The 14,548-nt window shown below is 42.5% G+C and overlaps 1 protein-coding gene across 2 annotated transcripts in view; it reads left to right on the forward strand.

The window, feature by feature from the left end:
* The window catches only part of LOC310800562 (tumor protein p53-inducible protein 11-like), an 80,272-nt gene that overhangs the window by 55,289 nt on the left and 10,435 nt on the right, over nt 1-14,548 (forward strand). The gene's annotated exons all lie outside the window — the stretch shown is intronic.

Below are 14,548 nucleotides of genomic sequence, written 5' to 3' on the forward strand. Positions count from 1 at the left end.
TTCCTCTTGTCAGCTCTCCCTCTACACTCAGACAAACAGGAAGGGAGGGGGAATCACATGCATACGTCAAACCGCGTCAGACACATTCGCCCGCGATACGCGACGTCACAGACACTCGCCCACTGCCTTGACACTCGCCATCAAGCGATCTTTTTTCCCCCATGATGGCGAAGGCTAGGCGAAGGCATGACACGCCCCTGTCAAGGCAGCGTGGAGGACGAGTGCAGGAACCTGAGAGCCAGTAGTAGAGAATAGGTATGGAAAATGGAGCCGGAGGCGGACGAATTTGTTGCAAAAAAAACAGCTGTTATCTGCAAAACATGCACCAAACCCGTCGGCTCCATAAAGTCAACCCCAGTGAGTCAAGTCAACACAGCGAGGTGCATGTGTGTGTGTGCGCGTGTGTCTCAAAATGAAGTGATTTATCGTCACTACACCATTTAAAGAAGCAGATTGATAATCTACTTTAAAAATGTTTTTCTGCCAATTGTGTCTCAGCGTTTCTGCGTGGCACTCAAGGTTAGGTCTGGCCAATATTGTGACTAGATGAGACCTAGATCTCGTTTTAGATTTTGTTATGGTAATATCGTGATACTGCGTACTCGTCTTTTCCTGGTTTTAAAGGCTGCAGTAAAGTGAAGTCATTTTCTGAGCTTACCAGACACTGTTCTAGCTGTTCTATTATTTGCCTTTACCCACTTAACGTTATTCATTATATCATTATTCACAGATGATTTTTTTAAATCAAAAATCACATTGTGTAAATATATTTTGTAAGAGTCCATATCGCCCAGCCTAAAAATACTGAGATATGATTTTTCGTCCATATTGCCCAGCCCTACTAAGATCTTTGTTGTCGTCAGTGTTGGGGCTAGTAACGTGTTTTAGTACTAAATGACCATGTTAGTTTTTCATTTATTGTAATCTGTTAGTAGTTACATTACATAGAATATTTTTTACTCACTGACTTTTTCATGTGTACACGAGACTTTACAAAATGTTTGATCATGGAAATTTGGTGTAAAGTCATGGAAAAGTCATGGAAATCCATTGGTCAAAATGTGTATGAACCCTGAAGGGTTAAATCGAGCATTTATGAGAGATTTCAAAAATATCTAGATATATATCGTGTATCGCGATATAGCCGAAAAATATCGCGATATTCTTTAGAGGCCATATCGCCCAGCCCTAATTATATATGTGTGTGTGCATTAGAATGAGCATAGGCAAAGCAGGCTACCGTAATTAAAATATTCGTCAGGCAAGTGGGAGAAGGGTATGGTGGCAGCTGCTTGCTTGTGATGAGAAGTCAGACCCCTTTTCTGAGCCCTCCTGAGTGTTTGTTTTCTCTCTGTGTTTTTGCATGACGGCCAACCCAGACATGTGCCACTCAGATCCCTGCCTTTAGTCCCCTGAGGTTAGAGCTTATGGAGACACGAGAGATACATATTTATAGGCCGACTGTGCACCATATACTGTATATACAGTACATAGTATAGGCCTATAATTGTGTACGATATACTATACAGTATATACCGTCTTTGGCAAAAGGTGATTTAACGACTTGAATCAATCACTATGCAAATATGAATGTAGTTGACCTACCCGCAAGCCAGTGCAAAAGAATGCGAAGTCTCCGTGAGTGAGTGAGCAGAAATTGTGTTCGGCCACAGCTATGTCATTTAACATGTGATGACGAATGTTTTTCGAGAGAAACAGTTTTTTGTGTTTCCAGTATGTGGCGCTCTGCAGCAGCGCACCCGGCAAGTTTGAAGTTGATCGCACGAACGGTTTTCGAGATAAACCGCTTTTTGTGTTGCTAGTAGGTGGCACTATGCCAAACTGCATGAAATTCGGCACTGCACTGCGCCAGGTCCCCCCAAGCGCAATCCCTGAGTTTGAAGTCGATCCGACAAACGGTTCTCAAGATATGCGAAGGACACAGAAACACACTCACACAGACAGACTGAACCGGAATTATAGTGTAGATAAGTCAGGCTATACTTAAATGAAAGTTAACTTTAAGTCAAGTCAAGTCAAGTCAAGTTTATTTGTATAGCACATTTCATACACAGAGGCAATTCAAAGTGCTTCACATAAAATGGTTGACAGGAAAATAAAATAAAAGAAGAGAGTAAAACGGACATTTAAAAGCATCACAACAAAACTAAAAAAAAGAGTATAAAAAGTGTATTACAGGAAAATAAACCAAAAGAAGAAATAAAATGGACATTTAAAAGCATCACAACAAAACTTTAAAAAAAAAAGAGTATAAAAAGTGCAATAGGCAGCAGGCGCAGCAGTTGCAGAAAGAGCTGAAACTTATAGAGGACTCATTGGGTTTGCATAGTAGCTGTCAGCAGTTAAAGGCGACGGTAAACATAAAAGTCTTTAGTCTATTTTTAAAAGTAAGTAAGGTTGGGGCAGATCTGAGGTCTTCAGGCAATTTGTTCCAGCTAGCAGAAGCATAGTGGGTAAATGCAGCCTTCCCGTGATTTGATTTGATCCTAGGGACAGTTAATAAGCTGGACCCTGTTGACCTAAGAGTTCTAGATGGTTCGTAGCGTGGGAGCAATTCAGCTATGTATTTTGGGCCTAGGCCATTGAGTGATTTATAGACTAATAACAGTATTTTAAAATCTATTCTCTGACACACTGGCAACCAATGTAAGGACTTAAGAACTGGAGTGATATGATCAGCTTTCTTAGTCTTCGTTAGTACTCTAGCAGCAGCATTCTGAATGAGTTGAAGTTGCCTAAGTTCTTTTTTGGAGAGACCAGAAAAAAGGCTATTGCAGTAGTCTAACCTACTATAAATGAAGGCGTGAATTAGTTTTTCTAGATCCTGTCTGGACATGTATCCCCTAATTCTTGCTATATTTTTAAGATGATAAAAAGCAGATTTTCTAATTGACTTAATGTGGGAGTTAAAGTTGAGATCGGAATCAATAATAACTCCAAGATTTTTGACTTGATCCTTAGGCTTCAGGGATCGAGACTCAAGGCATGCAGTGATTTTAAGCCTTTGTTCTTTGGGGCCAAACACGATGACCTCAGTTTTGTCTTTGTTTAGCTGTAGGAAATTCTGGCACATCCAGTTATTTATTTGATCAATGCACTGGCACAATGATTCTATGGGGGCATAGTCAGCTGAGGAAAGAGTTATATACAACTGAGTGTCGTCTGCATAGTTATGATAGGCTACTTTGTTTTTTTGCATAATTAGGCCTAGAGGGAGCATATAAAGGTTGAAGAGAACGGGCCCCATAATGGATCCTTGAGGCACCCCACAGGTCATCCTAGTTAGGTCAGATGTGTAATTGCCAATGGAGACAAAGTACTTCCTGTCTTGAAGATAGGACTTGAACCACTGGAGGACCGTACCCGATAGCCCAACCCAGTTTTCCAGTCTGTCCAATAAAATTGAGTGGTCAACAGTGTCAAATGCAGCGCTAAGATCCAGTAGCACTAGAATCGAATTTTTGCCTGAGTCTGTGTTCATTCTGATGTAATTTATGACTTTAGTAAGCGCGGTTTCAGTGCTGTGATGGGGGCGAAAGCCTGATTGGAGTTTATCTAGGAGATCATTTGAGGTTAGGAATCTATTGAGTTGTAGGTAAACAACCTTTTCAATTATTTTGGCTATAAAGGGGAGATTAGATATTGGTCTGTAGTTACTGATTACCGATGCATCAAGGCTGCGCTTTTTTAGTAGGGGTTTAATAAATGCAGTTTTCAGGGACTCAGGAAAAGTGCCGGTCACAAGGGATCTATTAACTATTTGCAATAGGTCCGACGACAGACAGTTATAAACGCTTTTAAAAAAGCTTGTTGGAAGGGTATCGAGACAGCACGAAGATGATTTAAGGCCTTGCACAGTTTTCTCTAAGATGTCGTGGTCGATAACGCTGAACTGGGACAAATTTATCGAACTGGAGATCTGCGGGTAGGATGATGTCACAGCATTTCTTGGTGTGGAGCCACTAATAGCCTGCCTGATATTAATAATTTTATCCGTAAAAAAGGCAGCAAACTCATTACATTTGACAGTGGAGAGGAATTCAGGTGCTAAACAGAGAGGCGGATTAGTCAGTCTATCAACTGTGGCAAATAGAGTCCGTGCATTGTTCACATTTTTGTTAATTATCTCGGAAAAGAACGATTGTCTCGACCTTTTCAGTTCGAGGTTGTAGGAGTGAAGGCTTTCTTTGTAAATATCATAGTGAATGTGAAGATTAGTTTTCCGCCATTTACGCTCAGCTTTCCTGCAATCTTTCTTTTTGCATCTAACAGATGCAGAATTTCGCCAGGGTGCTTTAATTTTGCCAGACAGCAATTTTAATCTAACAGGCGCCACACTATCAATAGTTTTCAGAATTGTCGAATTGAAGTTATCAAGAATCTCATTGACAGAAGCTGATGTGGGAGGAGATAAAGAAAATGTCTCCATAAACAGCGCGCTGGTGCCTGCATTAATGTCTCGTCTTTTAACTGTTTGTGACCTATTAATGATCTCAGGGGAGATTTCCATTTCAAAAAAGACGCAGAGATGGTCAGACAACGCAACATCAATAGTCGACACAGAAGAGGACTTGAGGCCCCTAGTAATAACTAAATCCAGGGTATGGCCTCGGTTGTGAGTAGGCCCTGAAACATGTTGAGACAGATCAAAAGTATCAAGCAAGATATTCAGTTCTTTGGCAAAATTATCCGTCGGGTTATCAATATGAATATTGAAATCCCCAGCAATAGATATACAGTCATGTTCAATGAAAATTAAGGAGAGAAGATCAGCAAATTCAACGAGAATGTGAAGATTAGTTTTCCGCCATTTACGCTCAGCTTTATTAGTGCCATTTAAGACCGCTTTATTAGTGCTGTAAATTATGAGCATGATAAGGTTGTTGGTTAACGATGCAACATTTACACTCGATACTTTTCTGGGTATTCCGCTACTTAGTTTAATTACATGTAGTTCACTAATTCCCAACACTGGATACCGACTATAGTAAATGATTCATTACAGACCCACTTAAGGTAACACAAGGTAACCTATTAATCTATTACGTACGTGCTGTTTTGAACAGAGCGCGTTTCCCATATCAACTGCGATACTGACGTATTTGAGAAATGACATTAAATTGTTGCTCTTGTTATTCTTTTCTCCTACAATGTGTTGTTGTTGAGTTATTTAGGTTATCCTCGGCACAAGTGTTTATGGTAAGAAGGCCCATGGGGCTCTCACCGTAAGGTTAGCAGCACAGCAGCGGTTGGTTTGCTGGGGAAACAGTTGACTTGGGCTTCGCTGTGGGCGCTGTAAACAAAGGAGGGAAGTGTGTTCTTCCAGCCCTGCTGACTGTCTGTCTTCCTGCCGCTCTCACTGCTTAGAGACAAGGAGAGCGCTCCTGTTTCTCTTGACTTTAGGGAGAGAGAACAGGTTTTTGTCTTTGCCCTACTGTTATGCGAGTGGAACTGCACCCTCTTTCTTGTCCCTCTTGCCGCTTCCTGCCGTACCGCCCTCACTCACTAACCTGTCGGTGACGGTCCCGCAGCAACAAGCAACACCTGACAGCAATGTGACGATCATACCTTCATGAATAAGATGTGTTGTTTTGTCTCCCTGAGGAGATTGATTACCATACCCATTTAACTCTCATACTCATACTGTATCTAATTTAATGCCTGTCTAACTGGGACTGTAAATTCATGTCAATTCCCTGCACATGAATGCCTATTTATTTAACTTAGCCTGTAAATTTCATGTACATTCAATGTAAACTCTTATTTAACACTGACTGTAAATTCATGTAAATCCACTGCCTATTTAACGTCTATTTAACTCAGTCTGTAAATCTCATGTAAATCCAACGTAAATTCATATTTATCATCCACAGAACACTTCACTACTCATGTACATATTGTATATATTGATTCGATTTGATTGCACTTGCAACTTTGCGATTGTCTTTAGTTACCTTCCTACTTCTTATCTCTGTATATTGATGTGACCGCTACGCTGCATACAGACACTAAGACAAATTCCTCGTATGTAACTTGCATACTGTGGCAATAAAAGTGATTCTGATTCTGATTTAGTAGGGGTGGGGGGAAAATCGATACACCATAGTATCGCGATATTTTGCCTGACGATATTGTATCGATATTTGGACCCAAGTATCGATATAAAAAAAAAAAAAATTGCAGGCCATGCCATGCCAGGCCACCGGGCATCTGCCCGAAGTGCCCGATTGTGCAGTCCGTGCCTGCAGTGGCGTATTGAGTCCAGAGAAGCTTAATAATGTATAGCCTACGTGTGGGGCAAAAACAAAACAAACCAAAAAAACACTGCATGTTTTACTTCCGGTGAGGTCAAGGAAAAGGTAGGAAAAGGAGTTAGGAGTAACAGCATATCGCAATATCGCAATACTATCGTATCGTGTCTCAAGTATCGTTTTAGTATCGTATCGTGGGCATCTGGTGATTCCCACCCTTACCGTTTAGGTACAATTTTATCTATTAAAGCTGCATTCATCGATGTTTTTGTGTTAAAATAAGTGTTAAATGGCTCTATATTCTGACAGCAATCACTGAAATAGTGTTTCGTCAGTAACGTGGAACCCCCAAACCCCCCCGCTGTCCTCTATCTCTCTCCTGTAGTCCTGCATGCATTTCCCAGAAAATGTCAACATTTCTCTAATTGGATAGAAATTTGGCGTAGACCTCCCACTATCCAATCAGAGAAATGTTGCCATTTTTTGGGAAACGGAAGGTCAGATCACAATGCTTCTAAAGGACTATTATGTATTTTTTCACCCCAAATCCAACGCCGCCCCGAGTCTCTACGAGTTACGGTTGCGGAGATACGTCCACCCTGCATGCAGGGCTACAGGAGAGAGATAGAGGACAGCGGGGGGGTTGGGGGTTCCAAGTTACTGGGTAAACACTCTATTTCAGTGATTGCTGTCAGAATATAGAGCCATTTAACACTTATTTTAACACAAAAACATCACTGAATGCAGCTTTAATTCCATCGTACCTCTGTGGTTATATTTCTAGATCCCACAGCAATTACTTTTTACGCTCAAACAACTATTACCAGCTAACTGTCCCCAAAGCCCGCGTTGATCTTGGCAAACATGCTTTCATGTATTCTGCACCCACAGCCTCCGGGCTGTGGGTGCTCACTTTAAAGCAACCTAAAACTGAAGGAACTTCAAAAAGAGAGACTTAGAAGCAGATTCCTCTTCTATTTTTTTTTCCTTATTCCCCCCTTTAATGAACATTGTAATTTACTTTTCTTGTTTTATTGCATGTTTGTCCCTTTTTTTGTTTGTCTGTTTTTTAATGTAACGTTATCTCTTATGCTGCTATCTTGGCGGGCTTGCCTTGAAAAAGAGGTCTTTTGTATCTCAGCGGGACCCACCTAGTCAAGTAAAGGTTCAATTAAATTAGACAAGGAGGCAATGAAATAGTGATGATGATGATCTACTATCTATTTAATCCGACTGCACCAACTGATAAACATCCAGTAAAAAATAGTCAAATGCTGAAAACAATTTGAGGTCGGTTGAAAATGGGAGCGTATTTCTCCTGAACATTATTGACACTATGGGTCTACCTCCAACTGTTTGCTGAGCGTGGCTGACTGAGTGATTGATGGCAAAGCACAGCAGTAACAGCTGTGGCTCAGAAAACAGCATTGTGTGTAAGCGGCCTATTTCTTCCTTTTCCTGTTTCTCCCAAACGACTCCCTCCTCCCTTCCACTCCTCGCCAAAGCCAGCCCGGTGCCATCCGCTCAGGCTGGCTTTTCTCATGCCAGTCATGAATATTTATGTCTTCCTGTCCAAACCCCCTGAAACCACCATGGCATTGGAAAGGGCTGATTCACCTGGTCACATGGTCACAACTGGCACTGACAGGACCTGCAGAAAACCAACCCGGACAGATTCATGTTGTACCAGCAGCCCCATGTGCGAGGAGGGAAATTAATTGGGCTAGTAGTGAAACTCTCCATTTTGAAGTTGAGTCTTTTCTGAAACCTTCTTTCTGCCTGCTGTGAGATCAAAGCTAGCTGCAGCCACGGGCAAGAGGACATCTTCCCCCTCCAAAAAAACATCAGTTAAATATTCAGAGGTCTGAAATCAGGCTGCAGTTAAAGAGTCAAGAAGACACAAGATATCCTTCCCCCCCATTTAAATTCAGACCATTTGGCTTTTTCCATATCTTTGCCGCCTCCATTTTTTGACAGTGTGAAAGTAGTGCTATAAAGCGTGCTTCTTGTCCATCTGTGTGTGTGTGTGTGTGTGTGTGTGTGTGTGTGTGTGTGTGTGTGTGTGTGTGTGCGTGTGTACATGTGTGCATGTCGGGCCCGGTGCCACGAGGGGGCAAAAGCGGGCTTTGCACCCTCAGTTCAATTTTCTGCCCCCTCACTTAGAGAAAAAAAATTAAGAATAGTTCATCTATAAAGGCCAGTTAGGCAATGTTTGTACCTGACATATTTTGGCTGCTGTTTCTGCAGTCTTCATCAAATTTGATCAGTTTAAGTTGATGTAGGCTACCCCCTATAAACAGAGCTCTGTTGTTTCAGAATTGGCAGGGAAGCGCTATTTGCTGTGCTTTAGTTGTCACAAGGTGTCAGAGATGTGGCTATTTATTAAATTTGAACCTCACTGCATGTTGTAGTGATCATGACGTGATTAAAACAGACACACACACACACACACACACACACACACACACACACACACACAGAGAGAGAGAGAAATCAGCTGCACCCAAGCACACAGCATGCCATGAGCAGAAAGATGGAGACAATGCATCTGATCACTTTATTTCTTTAATTTAAAGGGATACACCACTTTTTTTGAAGTTTATGAAGTTTATTTGAAGCTCATTTCCCAAATACCCCCACATCGCCAATAAACCCCCTGCCTTTACCGGCATTGTCCATGCACTATTCAGTGAGCTACATCTCCAAGTTAGTAATTTTCGTCTTAGAATGGAGGCCAATGGTATCGCTGTTAAAAATCAGCTAAAACACACATCTCACGGCGCTAAAATACATGTTGTGCTTCGGGGAGTCACCTCACGATGAAATATCAATCCAAAATGCACGTAGCGGTGTCTTAGAAGGAAAATAGCCAGACGGCACTACTTAACACGGCGGAGGGGTACTGATCTCACACAGCGCCTCAGGCACCATGGAAACCAAATGTAAACCTAAACAAAGGACACAGCGATAACTACTAATCATGGCGGACTTCGTGAGAGAGGCTACTGCCTTATTCATTGGGACTAATACTGCAGTGCAAAGCTTTTGTGTACTAAGTAAAAAGACTCAACCATCATTGGGGGTTGAGTTGACCCTTCCCCCCCGTGTGTGAAGCTCTTTGAGATTGTAGATAGCCGTTAGAAATGCAATCAATAACGGTAATAACACTTACCACGTCCGCTCTCAATGTGATGACTGACGGGATGGCAGTATACTTCAAAACACTATACTTTTCTCCTTTACGGTCGGTTTTTTTCAGTGTAGTCTTCGGGGAGAAAATGGTCTGAGCAAACGTGCATCCTCCGTAGGCTGTCCTTAGTTGTGTTGGGATCGATTTTGAGAATAGCGAGCCATTCCTTCAGCCGGTCTGCATTAGTTGTTGGAAGAACGTGAAACTTCACAATTGACCATTTCTTCGCTTTATTGCCGCAACCTTCGACAATACACGTGTAAGGCATTGTTCTCGCAAAACTATCACCTGGGCTAACTCTTTGTTGTCTCCAAAACTTTTATCCTCAACTACTGATACGCAGGCGCAGTGCGCTGTTTACAGTGGTTTCCATGGTGCTTTGAGCATAGGCTTTGAGGCGCTGTGTGAGATCAATGCGCGCAGCGGCCATGTTTAGAAAGAAGTGCCGTCCGTCTATTTTCATTGACAGACAGCGATACCATTGGCCTCCATTCTATGACGAAAATTACTAACTTGTAGTTGTAGCTCACTGTATAGTGCATGGATAATGCCCGTAAAGGCAGGGGGTATCGTGGCTATGTGGGGGGGATATGGGAAATGAGCTAAACTTCAAAAAAAAGTGGTGTATCCCTTTAATGAACCTGGCACTGACTGGCTATTATTTTGTTTAGTTTTTTGTCGATTTTTGCAGCAATTGTTTATTCTATGACTTTTCATATAGACATATATGTTCAGAGTGCTCCAGACAGGTCCCGCATTTCACGTTATGCAAAGCTCAGCTCTATTAATGCCTTAATCTGCTGCTGTGAAATAAATGTTTTATTTGATTTTGAATAGTAGCCTTTCTTGTGTTGTTATTGCGCTTTTCAGAGGTTATTATGGTTAAAAAGTCCAGAAATAGGCATAGCGGGTATATAACCTATGTTTTACGATGTAAAAATATCATATTAAAAAAAAAGAAAAAAAATCTAAAAAAAAAATCTGCCCCCTCCCCAGTTATAACCGCCCCCCTCAGTCATTTCATCCTAGCGCTTACATGTGCATCAGCAGCATCTTCACATATTCATGTGTAAATGTATAGTTCATGTTCCAAGTCCAGAGTCCAGTTTCATTGCTACGCCGACGACACCCAGATCTACATCAGCACAAGATCCACTCAGAACCCACCACTCACCCACATCGAAACCTGCATATCTGCAATACAAACCTGGCTGAGCCACAACTTCCTCAAACCTAACGGAACGTCTTCTCATCGGCACAAAATGCACACTCAGACCCATGACACTCACCATTGACAACGCAACCATCATCCCCAACCCCTGCCCCTGGCTCGCAAGCTTGGTTTCATCCTTGAGCCCACCCTCTCATTCGACCACCATGTCGGCTCCATCATCCAGACTACTGCAACTCCCTCCTCACCGGCATCAGCTCCCGATCCCTCCCTCCCTCCACAGACTCCAGATGCTTCTGAACTCAGCCGCCCCGCCTGCTCACAAACACCCGGTCCCAGGACCACATCGCACCTTTCCTCCATTTCTCTCCACTGGCTCCCATCAAACAACGCATCGCCTACAAACTACTCCTCGCCTTCAAAACCCTGCACAGCCTGCCCCTTTTCTACTGTACCTGACTGACCACCTCCTACAGCGCCCCCTTTTGGCCATTCACACTAGAAGCACTGTGTTTTTGCCCCACGCCTCGCTCTGTTTTGCCCCGCGCTGCCCTGCCCCCCCCCCCCCCCCCCCCGCTCACAACTTGCATTGACTTCATGCCTGGCTGCTTGCGTACTCATCATACTGTAGTAATAATACGGTAATAGTCATAATCATAAATATTTCCAATATTAATGTACTTAATTTAGTCAAAGTAATCCAATCCCGTAACAGCCCGTGTTGCCTCCTGGAGAGAAAGGAGCAATCATGTCAGTCCAACCCAGCAGGAGAGTGTGGCGCCACCTGCTGCTCTGACAGCCTCCACCCGCTCACAGCACACTTTCACACTTTCATTATTCTTATGCTGGGGAAAAAGTCGTGTCTTGACCTCTCTTTTATCATCCCCTCTGCCTTGAGTCTGCTAGACCATATTTCATAAAGAACTATGAAAGGGAGCAAATGAGAAATTTCAGCCCTCCGGGAATCAATATGTCCCCGAGTTAATTGGATAGTAAATGATGATTATTCACTCAGAGTCTGACTCTTTGCGGCCAAGACTTACATAATTGTGGGATTGTTTGCGCTTTAGGGCTTTTCATTTGTCACACGATTATCCTGACTTTCCTCTCCAGCTGCACCGTTTAAAGTGTTTATGCCATAAAGAATGAAGAATGGCAAAGAGCCAGTCGTTTTGCCTTCTGCAGTGTGACTGGGTCCCATCATTCTAGTCAGGATTTATAATAACTGCGATAGATGGAATGCCGTTGTTATTGAACAGGTTCCAAAACGTTGTGCTTACATGGTGGAAAATGGTACAAAGACGAAAGCCTCGTCTTAATCGTTGTCGTAGATCACACGAATCATTCCATTTCATTCACTGTGACATCTCACGGGCTCCTCATGCAGGGAACTACCTTGAAATTGAAAGTGACTGACTTCCCTCCAAACACCGCCAACCAGCAAATGAATCAGTCTCCCTGCCGTAGTGGATTTCATGCTTCAATGTCTTTGTTTCAACCGTTCCCGGGGTCTGCGACACAAAGATGCGTTCTTGAGGGAGGAGGTGTTCAATGACGAAGCGAGATTGTCGACGTTACGGGGGTGGATGAGAACTGAAGGCTTGTTGTTGCTTGTAGTATGTGTTGTTATACAAGTGTATATATATAATAATGTAGTATTGTGGAAAAGGGGTGGGAGTTAATAAGTTATACTTCTTCTCACTCCTTTTCGAATATGTCTACGTTTCTTACCCCTTCATCTTTATCTCATAATACTATTTCAATCGACTTGTTAACGTGTAATTTTGAAGGCCCCGTATATTGTCTCCGTTTTGTTTACATACATATTTGAAATAAACATGACAAACAAACAAACAAACAAAAAAACAGATGAAAAGCTATTATCACTTATTGATTTCCCATTGGAGGTCACAAAGGAGGCGCTGAAGATGAAGAGGAGCCAGTTGAGACAATTGAGATTGGATGGGATTGTTCAAAAGGGGCTGCCTGCAACTCAATATCAGGAAGATGCTGCCTGCAATATCAGGAAGATGCTGCCTGCAATATCAGGAAGATGCTGCCTGCAATATCAGGAAGATGCTGCCTGCAATATCAGGAAGATGCTGCCTGCAATTTCAGGAAGATGCTGCCTGCAGTGCAACTCAATATCAGGAAGATGCAAACATTCAGTGTACACCCTCTCTTTCCATTAACGTTCAGTGTACATCCTCTCTTTCCATTTGAGAGAACTCCTGACTGAGCGATCTATCACCTTGTGCACTTGATACGTGTTGGCAATGGGGAGCAGCATCAGAGTTTAAAGTAGCCATCATTCTCAAAAGCACACTGTGTGACTACGCTACTCTTCACGGTCAATTTCTTCTTATGGCACAATTGTTGATTGTTTGATCTCACTGGCGTTGAGATTTACAGCGGGGCTCCGAGCGACAATAAGCAGTTGGCACAGAGTGGCTGATATATTCTGCTGAACACGGCTGCAGGGAACAGTAGCATGATATTCCACTACATCATCCATCTGATTGGATTGGAACAGGAGAAGAAAATCGTGTTTGATTCATAATGAAAGCTTATCCTCCACGTTTTGAGCACTCGGAAAGGTTCAAAAGGCCAAAATGCTTTTCTGTCATCATACTTTGACCACGCACAGAGGCCATGCTTTATTGGCTCTCTCTGTCATGGCATTGTAGACTTGGCATCACTGCGGGCACGTCGACCGCTAGAGCATCGCTTCTCAAACTGGGGTCCGGGGACCCCCAGTGGTCCTTGAGGGGGGGTTCCAGGGGGTCCCCAGCAAAAAGGGGACAAATTTATTTTCACTATAATGCCATCCATAAGTAAGGCAATGTCAGAATGTATGACTTATTTAGGTCATGGGTTTCATACTTTCTGTAATAAAAACATCTAAAAGCACAAAACTTCTCAGATGGGGGGGATGCTGGAACAAAATCTTCTCAAGATGGGGGTCCGTGGTGTAATTTGTGTCAGTTTAGGGGTCGTTGACTTGAAAAAGCTTGAGAAACCACTGAGTCTTTACCCTGCTGGTAAGATCACACAGCAAGGAACATGGGAGCCACAGGGTGGGTGTGGGGGTGCTGTGTAAATAGAGCTCTAATGATGTGTTTGTGTGAGATGATCAATATGTCACTCACCACTGCTCAATCATGTGTGATTAGTGATGCTGAGGCCAACAGATGTGACCAGGGACATGTCTTTGCTATGTGTCGTCAATATTGATACTGTAACGATTTTGTTGTTGTTGTTGTTGTGGTGTGACAGTGTGGCTCTGAAAATGTCATGAAATAGTAACTGTTAGGGATGTCACGATACTAGAATTTATACTACGATACCGATATCCAGGAAAATATCGATAGTCGATACCATTTTCGATACCACGCGGCGGGATGACAACACATCAAGAGACATAAAAAAACAAAAACAAAGACAGATAGATGGACAGATGCACGCTTCTCCATAATCTAGGCCTGATAAAACTCACTAAAAACTTTGCACTTACACAGCAGATTACCTCAGCTCTAGTCATCGGCCTATCACAACACAGTAGATTACCCCTGCTCTAGTCATCAGCCTATCATAACACAGCTGATTACCCCTGCTCTAGTCATCAGCCTATCGGAATACTTTGAACTTGTTCAGGCAAAAGATACCCATCAATGACAGGGAGAGAGAAATCAGTGGTATGTTTGATTTTTCATTAAGAGAAAGCATTGCTGATATTGATACAGTTGCAAATGAGTATTGTATCCGTTTCAGATTTTTTGTATTGATACTTATCAATACTATCGATACCTGTTGCAAATGAGTATTGTATCCGTTTCAAACTTTTAGTATTGACTTTTATCGATACTATCGATACTTTTGACAACCCTAGTAACTGTGTCCTGTTATTGCACTCAT

Source organism: Poromitra crassiceps, assembly GCF_964638095.1.
Source record: "Poromitra crassiceps genome assembly, chromosome: 30".
NCBI classification, from domain to species: Eukaryota; Metazoa; Chordata; class Actinopteri; order Beryciformes; family Melamphaidae; genus Poromitra; species Poromitra crassiceps.